At 36.5% G+C, this 12,152-nt stretch overlaps 1 protein-coding gene across 3 annotated transcripts in view; it reads left to right on the top strand.

The window, feature by feature from the left end:
* LOC117205459 (sodium/potassium-transporting ATPase subunit alpha) overlaps nt 1-12,152 on the top strand; it is a 172,686-nt gene that overhangs the window by 18,736 nt on the left and 141,798 nt on the right. The window lies entirely within an intron of this gene.

Genomic DNA, 12,152 nt, shown 5'->3' with positions numbered 1-12,152 from the left:
TTCGTTGGTTGAAATAGAGAAGATTCCCCGGTAGTTATCGTCGTATACGATGAAGTTAGATTGCGTTATTTCCTGCCAGCTTCTTCCTTACTTCCGAGGTGAAAGACGACTCGGGGATGAAGTGCTTACGGATACTAATGCATACAGATTTCCTTATTCACATCCACGTGTGCAATTCGAGGAAATGTTCTCGCGTTTTTCTAAGCTTGTGCGTGAAATAGAGAAATATTTGATGCAAAGGTACTTACACAGCTCTCGAAGAAGCACAGTTCTATTCCATTATGAATGATAGTATTTCATAATTTCCTCTTTCATCCTCTTTAGAAACGAGAGAAACGAAAAAGGAGGATCTTAGAGATAAACGCGTTGCAAACTGTTCGAAAAAAGAGATTCGCAAGTTTTTCAAAATTTTATTTTAGTATCGCGATTGGTAATTATGGTAATTATCAATGAATTGTTTATATGTATGTATATATTAAATTGACGTGTTCGGGAGCAAATAACGTTTGTTGGATATACAATGATTAGACTATGGGTTTTATGCGTTTGTGGGGATTCGAAGATACGAAAATGTACAGAATGCACGTAATATACAAAAACATATAAAACATCCGAACTATAGTACTCGTTACAGTATTTCGTAAAGAAAAGAATGATCTACCTAGACGTCATTTTTCGTTTATGTTTATAAAAGTTTATGAATTTACATGAATAATCGCGGTCTGATCATAACGTTACAAACGCTTCAATGTCTTAAGATTTCATAGAACTGTAGAATCTACACGCAACAGATAGTAGAACAAATGCTTGGAATTTCTTTCTACATTCACAATATTGGAGAATACAACTTAATGATAGAAATTGATCGAGAAAAATCGCAGATCACGCAATGTTTACTCTTAACGGGTTAAAATTCACCCTAACCATCCTTACTTAGAATACAAAATTAGGTCTTATTGAGATATCGAAAAAGATAGAAGAACGTACGGATTGATCGAGACGATTGAAATTGAAAATAAAATTAAATATTCGTTGGAGACTCGAAGTTAGCTACGTGCTTCGGAATTCGGTGCTTCCGAGAGGTTGGGAAGCTGCAAGTGCAGTCGCGGTTCGCTGCATTGGACTCAGTTTGTTAAAAAAACTTGGAGCATAGTTGGAGCCGAGGAAGGAATATCTGTGGAATTCTTTGCTGGTAATTTGTTTTCCTCTACTTGTTCCTTGATAATATCGTCGAAGTTATTAAAGCCGCATCGCGGCCTCCACGAACGAAAATCCAGCTGGACGTGGATCGAACTTTTTTCGAAGCTGATTCCTCGGCTGAGCCTTTCACGAACTACTAAGTCGGTTTCACTGAGCGAGATATACAGTGTGCAACGGAACACGCGTCGTGAATATCGTACAAACGACGACAAGGGTTCATACAAGCATATGTTATGTCTGTCCTCTCTTTATGAGACACAACGAATTTTCTGTTCTGATTTCGTGTCATCAGTCTTAATTCTGTCATCATTCGTTGAAGGGACCATGTTGCATTTGAAGACAAGACAAGACGTCTTGCCATGGATGTGAATGGAAATGAATCTGTTGAAAACCTTGTTCTGTTCTGAACTTTAGTACTTGAATATTTTCAGTAGATGTTGCGTTTACAAAATTCGTTACATTTCAGAAACGAAGGAAGATAGAGCGTACGTGTATATGGATTTCTTTCGTCGTCGATTGTAGGTGTGCAATCAGGTCCCACGTACCTTGTTACAGGCTGTATATTTTGATGTTTGTACACGCATGTGAAGAAAAAGAAAGAAAAACAGTGCAAACTGGACGCAACATAATAATTTTATCAAACCGGTGATTAAAATAATATTTGTAGAGTAGATTTTATTTATTTATTTCTCCGTCTATTTATTGTAATCCTTGCATTTCGGCTTTTCAATTACATCATATTTACTTATCACTGTCTTGTGTACCACGTTTCTATTTCATTATCTTATCTAATTGAACGCACAGTAAACACTTTTATTCGAAAAAGTTAATTGAAAAGTTAGTTTTATCGAATTTAGATTCATATCAAATCTTGATGCCAAAAGATTTGTTTCAACTGTTTTTAAACAAAGTAACCTAATAATTATTGTATTTTTGAAATGGTACACTTTTTCGTCGAGAACAAAGATATTTTCGATTCTGAGAAAATAACAATTCCATATACTGACAATTAGCTTTCTTGTGTTTTTATTATTTTCTTAATTTATTAATTATTTTAGTAACGCACAAGTTGTAGGAACACCATTACTGGTAGTTGTTAAATAACTGCAGCAAGAGATTCGAAAGTGTTCAAGCTTAATTAGATTAAGTAGGAGGAATTGTAATGCAAATAGTTTTCACTTATTCGCTTTATTTTAATGTTAAGAGAAGCCACAACCGAGCTCTCTATCCTTATGGGAAAGGTCCGAACTTCATGACCTATTTTCATCCAAAGTCCAAACCACTAAGGCAGATCCAATGAAATTTTGAACAAGTACTCTGTTAGAAACACTAAATAAATGGAATATTCTTTCTTTATAAATATTTCAGAAAAATACGTAACGACGTTATTCAGAAACAGACGAATGGTCATTTTGTTCCTTTTAACATAGAAATTACTTTTTAAATTCCCCTGTTTCAAATAATGTTCAACAATCTATTAGGAATGATCTATTACTCGAAGCAAAAAGTTCCACAATAATCGGTTTGCTCGAATATTGAGAAAATATTTCGAAATAGGTAAATACACGATAGAAATTTATCAATAATCAGTTCATTTGTCGATAAAATCTAATTTTCTCGATAAACAGAAAGAATTGTATTTTCAGAATAAAAAAAAGAAAAAAGTGATTTTCTTAAGTCATCGTCGTGCCCCACCTAAAATATACAAATTTTCATTAAATTTATTCCTGTATTACCAACATAAGAAAAATTTATATTCATAAAGTCTCTAAATTCTTCCAATTGTAAGTTATTCAATTTTTTGAAATCGGCAAAGATAAAACGTTTCGATCTCAACTCGTCGAAAAGTAGAAGATTGGAAATAAAAGGCGTGTCTTCAATGGAAAAGCGTGAAAATTCATTATCCGGGGATCTTCTCTCGATAGGATTAAATATTCGTTTCGGTCGCGTGCAATTTCATTGGACAGCTGGCTTGGTCGACAACTAGACAAGCTTAACCACAACGCATAACAAATTGGTTGGCTTTACTGATTAGGTGCGAAATGCCGGACCAACTTAACCGAGATGCTATTGTCGATTATAAATGTTAATCTGCTCTCCGTTGACGAGCCTGGCTTCAGATAATTCTGCAAATCTCGTATCTTGAGCGTTCTCCAACCAACTTCCTGCTGGAACACGGTTTAATTTAGATAAGTTTGCATTCGAGTTACGCTAATTGATTGTTATGGAACATTAGACTAACAAATATAGTAGTCTTTGGTATTGAGACTTAAAAATCATGGTATCACGATATTAGCATCAAACAATAGTCTAGTATAGTTACTTACAACAATGTTTTCGAATTCTTAGAACCTGCGATCTTTAGCAATTAATTTTCGGATTTCTTGTTCTGAATTTTTGTTTCGAACGTTTAAGAATTACTTGCAAGGCAACATTTATTTTTTCACGCGACATCCAGAAGTTCTTCGATTTCCGGTCAGCACGATTCAGCAATACGACGAAACTTGTATTTGTATCAAGAAAAAAAAAGTATTACGCCGTTTCACGGTTATTTAAACCACCGATTAAGATTTCACGCGAAGAAATGAATTTTAGAAAGAATTATTCATATTCTTGTTTACAACATTTTCCCAATTATATAAATACTTGATAAATATTTTAGCAAATGACAGCCCTAGTGAGAAGTAATTTTCGTTTAAAAACTTTCTTCTATCTCTTATAGTTTGCAAAAGATAATATAAAATAGAAAAATAGTTGAATATTCGAGGGTCTATTTTACTCCCTTGGATTAAATTTTGGCAGCAACGAAAATATTTTATTACACCTACCTATATGTCTCTAAAGTTTCATAATTTTCTGAATTTCCGGGTTGGGAATATTCCCTTGTCAGGTTGCAAGGTACTCGTAAATTTAACTAATTGTATTTTGGAAGTTTTTATTTCAGTTTTTTGTCCTATAATACAAAGACGTTTAGAAATTATAAAATACAGTTCTTGTATTTTAAAGTACTATAAATGTAGAACAACTTCCAAATTTTCATTTCGTGTAAAATAATTCCAAACTAAATTAGTAAGCAAAATAATTAGAGAGAGAGAGAAAGGAAACGCAAAAAATTTTTAATAACAGCAACATACGAGTCTCTTTACAAAAATTATTTTTCATTTTACATTCAATTTTTATCTTTTACTCCTTTTAGTCCATTGTACTTTCACTCATTCTCCTATGTTTACTATGTTCGAAGTAAACGTGCTTCAATTTATGGACGAACGTAGTTAAAGCGATCGAGTTTAACACATCTCAACAGAAGCACCTTTGAAAAGTCAGCCATTTAGCACCTTGAACTTTTTGAGCCGGACCACTTCATTTCCCGTGTCGTTTCTCCTCGTCAGATTTCGTCGGAAATGCCAAAGTGATTTTAATTAAAATTCAACATCCCCACTCTCCGTCTGGCCCGGCAATTACTCGAGATAATTGAACGTTCGTGATAAAATAGGAAAGAAGAAGGAAAACAAAACAAAACGAAAAAGAAAAAGGGAAAAAAGAAAGATGATTCGAGTGGGTGAGAATCAACTCAAATAGACACGCCAGTGTCCACTGTATTGACCGTCGAAAACAAGGGTGGTGAGAAGGTGAAAGCGCAATTGGAGAATGTCCCAGGGAGGTCCATCGATTTTGCCAAAGTTGGCCACGCTCGACGATTTTTCCCTACAAACAGGACAAATTGGAGTTTTCGCCATAGAGTCCGGTATGTTCGTGTGTCTTTGGGATACTTTATGCACGAGCGTGGAAGTTTGTTGTAAATTGGACGAGAGAAAGTTTCAAGGGTCAATTATAGGAAATAAATGGCTTCGAAAAGTGTAATTGTTACTTTAAATGTGTTTGGAACCTGGCGTTCCTTTTTCAAACTTCGTAAGTTTTTTCTAACATTGTATTCTTGATGAAATAATACAGTTCTTTAAAGCAGGAGTATTTTAAAATGGAGGGATGGAAAATAACGAGTGATATTGTATAGCAAAGTGGTTTAAATGTTTTTATAGTTGACAAATATTCGATGTATTGATAGTCGAATTTTCCAATGAGACGATACACATCGTTCTTTTTTCAATTTTTTATCTTGATCAAATACTTGTATGAAGCATGCTAACTGTAAAGCTTAGGCAGGTGGTCAGAGTGTTTGATTGGTAATTCGAGAGTCTCCGGTTCGAATCCCGAGAAAAGTTAAAATAGGAAAAACTTTGCTTCTGAAAAATATCCTTCGACATTAAGAAAAATAAAACTCCGTGCATGGTACTTCAATGTAACTTAATGTTAAAACAACACAATAACTGCCATTTGTAAAACAAATAGCAAATTTCTAAGAGATATAACAATTCTAAAAAAAAGAAAGATATTTCTAAAAGTAATCTTAGAAAGGAAGGAAGAAGAAAGGAACAAAATTAATAATCCCAGCTAAAAAGTGTGTAAAACTTTCGAAAAGATGTATAAAAGGAACTCTGAAAAAGAATTTAAGACAGAAAAGAATTTTTCAATAGTTTTGAGAAAGATAAAAAAGAATGAAAGGTAAAAGTAGAAGAAGAACAAGGAGAAATTAAAACAAAACAGATTTTAAATAGAAAAATCAAACAGTAGGAATAATGACAAAAGAAGCTCCGTAAGCAGCACAACTACTAACTAATTCAATCATGATCAAACAATGTGTAACGCGTATTCGCATAGATATTCAACGCACCACACAAAGCCAACGCTTTGTTAATAACAAACGTCATCAAATTTCACACGACGCTGAAGCGTGCGTTAATGAGAGACGCATTTCGAATGGCATGGTTCAAAGGGGTTGCATTTGGCCTGGCTCCAAGTTGCTCAATATTCAACACGGTGCGAAATGTCGCGGCATCGGATGAATTAACCAGAGAAACTGCACAAATAGATAGAGAAGGGGAGAGATATATTAGCGTGAAAGAAACGATGTTTCTTGCTTGGTACAGAGACGAGAAACTGTGGAAAGAAGGATCGATAAATTCTATCGTTTTAAAATAATGTCATTGTGACACAAATATTAGCTTTACCCCCCCATGAATCATCCTATCACGTCGTTTTTCCTTTTATCATTCGTGGAACATCGTTGGCGATTCTTTACGGTTATCTTGAGACACAAGTTAATTCTCCGAGCTTCGAAGAAACGCGATGTTGCTGTTTATGATCGTGCTGTTAATAATCGTTCTTTTATTTACTGTAATGTTCGTATAATTTACATAATATAACTAAAAAGAATTATTTAAAACAATCAATTGATCATAGAAATTAAGTTTACCAGAGAATCGTCAGAGTAGTCAAAATCGTAGTCGAAACTTCGTAGATGAATATAGATGTATTTTTGAAAATTTCTATGATTTCTTAAAATATCGGACGAGAATGAGCGTACTCAGCGTGGCATGAGCGTTGGCTATTTCTTGAAATATATAGAAGCTTATTTTTCTCCTCGTAATATCTTCTTGTACGTATATATTTCTTCGTGTATCTTTTAGTTTTATTTCCTTGGTATAACTTTTGTACTTTAACTGGAAATGATGTGGAGGATGGCCTAATTATTCGCAATTCTTCATAGGAATTTCATGTATGAACGGTGTACATACTTTTTAGAATCCGAGCGATTTTTTGAAATATATAAAAGCTTATTTTTCTCCTTGTAACATCTTCCTGTACGTATTTCTTCGTAAACCTTTTCATTTTATTTCCTTGGTACAACTGTAATGTTTTAACTGCAAGTGATGTAGAAGACTGTCGAGTTATTCGCAATTTTTCGTAGGAATTTCACATATGAACGGTGTACATATTTTTCAAAATGCGAGTGATTTTCTGAAATATATAAAAGTTTATTTTCCTCTCTCCTCTTGATAGAACTTTTATGCTTTAACTGAAAATGATATAGAAGATGGTCTAGTTTGGAACAAATAGATCAAAATAATTCACCCCGTTTCCTAATATACGTGGAAAAACCTACGGAAAAAGATCCTCCGTCGCCAAACAAAAATCACTCTTTCTTGCAAATCGCTCGATGGCTCTTTTATCCCTAGAATTATCTACAGATCGAATGAAACGTTGTCTTTCTTGATCTATACACGATGTTTCGGTATTCGCGGAAGGAAAAGAGGGTTGGCTTAAACGGATCAGCTGATCCATCGTGTCACGAGGCACGATAATATATTTTTTAGCTGCTCGTAAATTCCTCCTTTAATCTCACGGCTGCTCGGCGCAGCAACCTTCTCGATATAGAATTCTCTCGTTTCTCATTCTTCTTTCCTTTTCCTTTCTTTTTTTTTTTTTTGCGTCTTTTTCTTCATTCGCCACGGCTGCATAACAGTCTGGCAATCGATATCGCGTTTTATCGATACTCCGCGGCCAAACTTCTCGATTCTGCCTATTCTGCAATGTAGAAGGGTGGATTTGAAAAAAGAAAAAGTTGTCATATGCAAATGTTCCCTCGCCCTTTTTCGGCCTCCTTCCTCTCCTGCTCGTGCATCTTTCAACAGTGCACGTTGCCTCGTGATTCTCACGTAACCGTTGTCGAGGTTTTCGTCTTGATTTCATTGCCACCAAACTGTTTCCCTTCCCGTTTTTTACACCCGAGGTTCCCTTCACGCGTCAGCAGAAACTAGAGACACGGTTCTCCCGTGACATTTTTCTACGAAGGGATGTCGAGCTGTTTTAACGATGCCGATCAATATTTTTTAAATGTTAAATATATATATATATATTTAATACCAAAATCAAATAGAAAGAAAGAAATTGATAACATAAAGTCGCTTTACAAGAACTATCGAACCATTTCACGACAATTCCATTTTTTAATTATCTTCGTAAGTTTAAATTCGTATAAACATCAACAGTCTGCTCATTACAAGTGATATCGTAGGTTAAATTAAGCTTGAATATTGTTACTTTGTAAAATATGAAAAATGTGTCTTATTATACTGTTCCCTGTACCCTTCAAATTGTATTATTTCTAATTTATATTAATACCACTGAAAATACAAACAATTTATTTAGTATTGTCACGTAAATTATGCTCAAAGGACTTTAAAGGCGTCAGTCTGGTCTTCATTGCGTGTCCTTCATTGAATTTTCATTTCTCGGCTAATCGAGCAGTCTCTTCAGCGAATAGCTCTTGACGTAACAAGCGTTACTTGTTACTGCTCAACAAATTCCCAATGCAGCCGCCCCTCGTGGCCTATGCATCGACCGACCCAACGACGACGACGGCCACTTCGATCAGATGACTCGAATTATACGCTGTACGCGCACGGAAATCGGAATCGAGGTTGCGAAAAACTCTTCTATACACCGTATAACCTGGAACCTGGTTTCCGGAGTTACTAGGTTACTGACCGACTCTCGAGACGGGGATGGAACGCGTCTCAACCGGGACAGGGCCGTGGTGCGTTCAAGAACGACGAGGATGATTAAACTTGATGTGAAAAAGATTGGGAATCTTGTATGGTATTTATTACGCTATTACGCTATTGAATAACAAGTGATCAGATAAATTGATTTATTAGACAAATATTAAGTAATTATTTTGATTATATTCGTGAAAATATGAATTTGAATAATATTCACAGTTTAGCGATCACAAGTGAAATATATGTTGAAACGAGAAAGACCATATTTTTGTTTTTCATAGGACAATTTTAAAATTCAATCAGTTATACATTACAAAGAATCGTTGTTTTATTTTGGCGAATATACGAGAGCACATTGATGGTCACAAGCTAAATAGTGCCGTTCATATTTGTTTCGCCCCTATTTTGTTTACAAACTCGATGGATTTATTACGAATTTTTAACAGGTTTGTATATCCAGATGTAATATTTATTCCTCTGTTCAATCGCGTCGTATTAATATTCCCTTTATTCTCATTCTCAATTGTGTAATATTAAAATACTTCCTCTGCGCCAACGCGTAATATGAAAACCAGAGAATAAAAATGGACTTATCTCTTTTCACCGTTGACAAATAGTCAATATATATCTGGTTAACAGAAAACCATTTTCCATTTATCAAACTGGCACTCGAGTTTTATGACTCGGGAAAAGATATTAAATTGACAAATTATGAAGCATCCCTTGTACTCGCTTGACTTAGCGTCATCTGTTTTATTCAGATTACGACTTGCTTCCGATTCTTGTTCAATTATCCGATTGGAAGAATGTTGAAAATCTGTGTAAAAGCCAACAGGACTTGCACAATGTTATTTTACAGACAACAAATATCACCAGGCAACGAATCTTCTGCAATAAAGAGGTCGAGAAAAATTCGTGGAACTGTAGGAAACAGCAATAGAGATCAACGAAGGTTGTGTTACTGATTACTAGAACGTGAAAATGTTTGCATTTTTTGGAAATCTAAATGCGCAAAAATTTTCAGAATGCATAATATAATATGCAAAAATACACAGAATATCCAAAATAAAGTATTAATTATAATATCTAGAGGAAGTCTATTTTTTATGTTACGTTGATGAAAATTAGAACTTACCTAAACAATGACTATACCAACTAAATTTTATAAATATAATATATCGCTATTTGATATTACAGAAATACAACTTTCGTTCAACCCAGAAACGAAGTGTTTATTGAATATTGAGCTGAAAGAGTAGTTCTAGAAGTGTCTAACGATTTTGCGTGTACAAAGGTAATTTGAACGAACAATCGCGCATAAAGCGTCCCATATTTGCTTCTCCCTAGCATTCGATGCAAATGTGATGTATAAAAAGATCCGTAAACACCCTCGAACTAGATTAAATCTTGTTTTGGATAGATCACCGGGCGCAGCCCGATAAGAGCGCATAATGGGGGCGGTAAGGCGGACGGGGCGGATGTGAAGGATCCTGAAACGATTGCTCGGATGATGAATGAAACTCACGGTCTAAATAACAATATTTTCGAGGAACCAATACAGTGTCATTCGAACGGCTGAAAGTTGCAGGGCGCCGCGCCTCGGAACACGCCTTCCTCTCCATGCTGCTCCTCCATTTCCGGCCTGTATACCATAGCGCGTTCCTCTCCTTCCCATCTCACCGTTTTCTTTTCCCTAGCTGTCCCGTCCGGGCTGTGCCGCGACGCACGGTAAAACGTCCAGAAAAATGCGGAGAGACAAGAAAAAACGATTGTCTACGTGGCCGTAGGACGAGCGAAAGAAGAAATTGAACGAAGAGGAGAGGAGGATGAGGTGCAGAGAGAAAGAAAGAGGCGTGGAACGAAAGGAAATAAAAGGAAGGGAAAGAAAAATAGGAAAAAAGGAGGAAGGAAGAAAAGTAGATGACGGAAGAATACGGAAGCGTTAGAGACAGAGAAAGAGAGAAATAGCAAGGATATTCCTCCATGGTTCTCAGCCTAGCGAGTATGGTGCTCGGTTCCAGAGGTGTAGTAGTGGGAGCAGACGAAAAGGAGGGGATAAAGCCCTGCAGTGCGGCGCGGTCGATACAACCCCCACCCCTGACTCCCTGCTACCCCTACCCACGACCCTTTTTCCGATCCCTCTTCACTGATCCTCACCCTTCGCGTCCTTCCTTCTTCGTTTCCTAGCCCTCGTTCCTACCCGATTCACTCTTTCTCTCTTCAGCTCTAGCAACGTTTCTCTATCGGTATCATTGTCGTCACTGACTATGTCGTCATTCTTTCCCTCTTTTTCCGTCTCAACCCCTTTTTCCTTGGGCAGAGGGAGGGGCAGAGGGCGAGGGTGCTGATTAGTATGAGCGCCATCTAGGTGATTTCACGTGCGCTGGCCATTGCACCGAGCCACGGAAAAGAAGGTCGAAACGACTGGAGAGACCCTGTGACCGACAAAACTGGAACGCCTGCCCCTCACCCCCTTTTTCGTCTGTCGTTCTTTATCTTTTTTTTTTTTGTTGTTGTTGTTTTCTCTCAGCTCGTTGTCGTTGCTTTTTATCGTCGTTGTTCCTCGTTGTTTCATTTCTTCTTTTGCCGTTTGGTTTTTGCGTGCTCGTTTTTCCACGATCGCGTTTTAGCCTCTTCCTCTATCGAGATGCAGACGTGGTTCAGTGTTAAAAGAAAGGGCGAGCTCGCGACGATCGACGGTTTAAATGGAGGACGAAGACAGGCACGGGACAAAGGATCGGTTATTCTCGCCGGGTTATCGATACCTCGTCCACGACCATCCCTGCTATTAATGGCGCACGAAAGAGGGAAGAAAGAGCCGCGACGATTATTTGAATAAATTGGCCCGTCTGATCGTGACCCGAATGAGTCCATGTCGCGTGCGAATTTCCATTCTTCCAGCTAGTGCTTTAGTCCCGCGACCTTTATCCGGTGTTAATTAATACCTGATCCAGTTTTACCCATGCGATTTAACCCTCTTGCGAAGACGATCAGGGTCGAATAGACGCAGTGTATAGAAGTACGACTACGCTCAGTTCTAACGTTATACGTGTTAACGCGTACGTGTATCCAAACGATAGGGTATGGTCTTATAGTTTCATTTCATAGGGCGTTTCTCAAGGAATGAGTTTTTCTTTTTTGTTTTTCTCTGGTATTTATATTGGGTGATAATAAACAGCTATCTGCTGATAATTGATTTTCTATGTTGAATCATTTGCTATTTGTCTGAAATATTCTTCACGAAACGTCCTTAATTTCGTTTTCAATTTTATATTATTTGTAGAATGATGAAATTTCAACTATAAAAATATAACACGCGAAAGATAATATTGTACAATTACATATGTGATAATTGGTTAGCGATGTACTGCCTTTTATTTTCTATCACGTTAGTTTCAATTATTTGCAACGGTAGATATTTGCTCGTATGGTCGATATTTTAGGTAGTGTTCGATCATGCATATTCATAAAAATATAAATTTGTGTAAATATATAGGATGTATAAACACACGCTTCACGCGTCCGGAAACATTTTTCGAATAGCAAGTAAAA

This window comes from Bombus bifarius, unplaced genomic scaffold (assembly GCF_011952205.1).
Source record: "Bombus bifarius isolate JDL3187 unplaced genomic scaffold, Bbif_JDL3187 scf7180000007990, whole genome shotgun sequence".
Lineage (NCBI taxonomy): Eukaryota > Metazoa > Arthropoda > Insecta > Hymenoptera > Apidae > Bombus > Bombus bifarius.
This window is presented reverse-complemented; position numbering and strand designations above follow the sequence as displayed.